This window comes from Salmo salar, unplaced genomic scaffold, assembly GCF_965601325.2.
Source record: "Salmo salar unplaced genomic scaffold, fSalSal1 ptg000888l, whole genome shotgun sequence".
Taxonomy (NCBI): domain Eukaryota; kingdom Metazoa; phylum Chordata; class Actinopteri; order Salmoniformes; family Salmonidae; genus Salmo; species Salmo salar.
The window spans coordinates 230,719-234,939 of NW_027675538.1; the positions used below are offsets into that span (position 1 = coordinate 230,719).

At 37.7% G+C, this 4,221-nt stretch overlaps 1 long non-coding RNA gene across 1 annotated transcript; it reads right to left on the bottom strand.

Moving 5' to 3' along the window:
* Window positions 1–212: 212 nt before the first annotated feature.
* Window positions 213–3,943, bottom strand: LOC123732142 (uncharacterized). Its single transcript, XR_014391655.1, has 3 exons — window positions 3,651–3,943; window positions 1,954–2,021; window positions 213–356 (listed from the first exon to the last, which is right to left on the bottom strand). It is a non-coding gene; the product is annotated as an uncharacterized LOC123732142 (long non-coding RNA).
* Between the last annotated feature and the right edge of the window lie 278 nt (window positions 3,944–4,221).

Genomic DNA, 4,221 nt, shown 5'->3' on the forward strand with positions numbered 1-4,221 from the left:
CCATTCCTGCTAAACAATGGATATATTGCATTTTGCAATAAAAAATAAATAATAATACACATCTAAAAACGATGAATTAAAAATCTGAGAACGGTAATATTGAAGGTCCCATTAGCAGCCATTTATGATTAAAAAAACAAATGTGATCATTTTTGGAAATGGCATTTTTGAAAAAAACTCTTAATAATTCTTAAACAAAATTGTCATCTCACCTCTTGGCTTTGGTGTCATGTTCCCTAGAGAGTCTCATTTTAGAGGCAGGGCCCCCCTCCTTCCTCTCCCCAGCGAGTCTCATTTTAGAGGCAGGGCCCCCCTCCTTCCTCTCCCCAGAGAGACTCATTTTAGAGCACTGACCCCTGTAAACAGAGATCCAGCATGTTGGTTGTGGTTGACACAGTAATTATTGAATGTCAATTGTTATCATTTAATAATTATCTCTTATAAAACATTTACTTAACAGACATATCGAAACAGTCAGGTGATTTAATGCAATCACATGAATATGTAGTTGTAAAATTTCATCTCCATGGTAACTGTCAATAATAATAATAAAAACAATAATAATAATAATAATAAGTCACTGTTTGTTAAGGTAGTTATAGACAGTACAGCAACAACAATAATAATAATAATAATAATAATAATAATAAGTCACTGTTTGTTAAGGTAGTTATAGACAGAACAGCAACAATAATAATAATAATAATAATAATAACAATAACAATAATAATAATAATAATAATAAGTCACTGTTTGTTAAGGTAGTTATAGACAGTACAGCAACAATAATAATAATAAGTCACTGTTTGTTAAGGTAGTTATAGACAGTACAGCAACAATAATAATAATAACTATAATAATATTAATAATTATAATAAGTCACTGTTTGTTAAGGTAGTTATAGACAGAACAGCAACAATAATAACAATAATAATAATAATAATAATAATAATAATAAGTCTCTGTTTGTTAAGGTAGTTATAGACAGTACAGCAACACAAGGCCATGTCTCACACTTATTTGTATTCACTAACAGTAGGCTATTTATTGTCTTTCAATCTGTTGTTTTCTAAATGTATCAGAGAATGTAGACCGAAGGGCTAAAACGGACATGATTGATCTGAGGGGGAAATCATTATATTATGTAAAGTAGGCTAGGTTATAATGTATAATGGCGTTTTGTTAGTGATATGCAGATCAAGGTCTATACCTCAGATATAACCTACATATCATAGATGACCAGTCTAAACCTGTTCAGATCAACATAATTTTATAGTCCTACCAGTAGCAGGACAGAGAATGTACTGTATATAACCTACATATCATAGATGACCAGCCTAAACCTGTTCAGATCAACATAATGTTATAGTCCTACCAGTAGCAGGACAGAGAATGTACTGTATATAGCCTACATATCATAGATGACCAGTCTAAACCTGTTCAGATCAACATAACGTTATAGTCCTACCAGTAGCAGGACAGAGAATGTACTGTATATAACCTACATATCATAGATGACCAGTCTAAACCTGTTCAGATCAACATAACGTTATAGTCCTACCAGTAGCAGGACAGAGAATGTACTGTATATAACCTACATATCATAGATGACCAGTCTAAACCTGTTCAGATCAACATAATGTTATAGTCCTACCAGTAGCAGGACAGAGAATGTACTGTATATAACCTACATATCATAGATGACCAGCCTAAACCTGTTCAGATCAGTTTACAGAGACCATCAGGTTTGTCGGCATGATAAGTGATCATAGCCTTATAATAGTTTGTAGGTAGTCTAGACCAACAGTACGAGAGTCTGCCCGTCTTTCCTACATACCAACACATTTATTTAATGTTACCGAGAAATATGTGCCACGGCTTCAACAGCCATTTTGTAACTGCGTAGACTACACACTTACTTTCACGTTCATATGAGGAAATCACATAACTCACAGTCACTGGTGCAGCCGCCTGTTTTCTTGCAGATGAAGTAGCTTTCACAGGCAACTCATTCAACCGGCCTAAACAACAGTAAATACAAGATGTCAAATGGTCAAAAGTGAATCCTGATATAGTTATATACATTAGAGGTATATTGCTACAGATGTTGGATCTTAATTTGGATCTTAATTTGAGCCAGTTTGCTACAGCAAAAAATTATATAAAACTGTTCAGATCAGTTCACATAATGTTATAGTCCTACCAGTAGCAGGACAGAGAATGTACTGTATATAACCTACATATCATAGATGACCAGTCTAAACCTGTTCAGATCAACATAATGTTATAGTCCTACCAGTAGCAGGACAGAGAATGTACTGTATATAACCTACATATCATAGATGACCAGTCTAAACCTGTTCAGATCAACATAATGTTATAGTCCTACCAGTAGCAGTACAGAGAATGTACTGTATATAACCTACATATCATAGATGACCAGTCTAAACCTGTTCAGATCAACATAATGTTATAGTCCTACCAGTAGCAGGACAGAGAATGTAGTCTAGGCCTGATATGTTTTACTACATTTTCAACAGAGACCATCAGGTTGGTCGACATGATGAGCTGTGATGTATTTGTTTTTAGGTGAGGGAGTGCAAAAAAATATGTAAATGACGTCATCATGTCCTCATGTAACCGATGTGAAATGGCTAGTTAGTTAGCGGTGGTGCGCGCTAATAGCGTTTCAATCAGTGACGTCACTCGCTCTGAGACTTGAAGTAGGGTTTCCCCTTGCGTTGCAAGGGCCGCGGCTTTTGTGGCGCGATGGGTAACGATGCTTCGTGGGTGACTGTTGTCAATGTGTGCAAGGGTCCCTAGTTCGAGCCCAGGTTGGGGCGAAGAGAGGGACGGAACCTACACTGTTACACTCAGTCAAAGTTTGTACTGACAGATGTAGCCTATTGAATAGCCAGCCTATCATTACAACCTACAAACAAGCCAATCTCCAACCCTGTTCCTGGAGCGCTACCCTCCGGTAGGGTTTCACTCCAACCCTGTTCCTGGAGCGCTACCCTCCGGTAGGGTTTTACTCCAACCTTGTTCCTGGAGCGCTACCCTCCGGTAGGGTTACACTCCAACCCTGTTCCTGGAGCGCTACCCTCCGGTAGGGTTTTATTCCAACCCTGTTCCTGGAGCGCTACCCTCCGGTAGGGTTTTACTCCAACCCTGTTCCTGGAGCGCTACCCTCCGGTAGGGTCTCACTCCAACAACAGCTGTAACTAACCGGATTTATCTTATAAACCAACTAATTATTTTAATCAGGTGACTAGTTTTGAATAGGAATGAAAACCTACAGGATGGTATCTCTCCAGGAACAGGATCGGAGAGCCCTGTTTTAGAAGATGCATAAAATCCATCCTCCAATTCTTTCTGACTATTCAGCTTCAGCTAACCGTGCAAAAATCTTATTAGAAATCAGTTTTTTTTGTAACAGTAACGTTACCATTTACCTGGTAATTAAATATAATTTATTTAGAATTGATCAGAATAATGTTTATTGTATTCTCAAATTGAAAGTGCTCCCTCGCACTCCTCAGCACTACACCCATGGTGATAAGAGATCATAGATCAAACCTACTCTTGACTATTAAATGTCTGACTATGACCTAACTTTATAATAGTGTGTAAGTAGCTTCTAGACTTACCAGTCTGCTCGTCTTTCCTTCAAATCAATACTTTTACCCGACTTCTAATGTTGCCGAGAAATGTGCGCCACAGTTTCAACATCCCTTTCGTACGTGCATTAGCCCACAAACTTCCTTTCAACTTCATGAGGAAATGACATAACAGAATTCCTAAACCCAGAGACCAACATCCCGAGTCTACCGGGACCGCTGGGGAAGCAGACTGTAGGAAGTAGACCGATGCTGTGATTTGGGGTTTGAGAAGTCAGAAGTGAAAAATTCCTCCTTAGTTGTACATTTTCTCTAAATCTAAAGGCAAAACCTAGATTGGAGCCAATGTCTTAAGTATTTCAACATGTTATTACTCCAACTTCGTGAATGAGACAAACTGACACGTTATTATTTTAGTCAAAAACGACTTTATATCGAAGGAGTGTCTTTGGTTTGATGGCCTGCACATGCACAGTTCTACATACTTTTGTATATCTAGTGTGTGTGTGTATATATATATACACACACACACACACACACACTAGATGTGCAAAAGTATGTAGACACACCTTCAAATTAGTGGATTCGACTATTTCAGCCA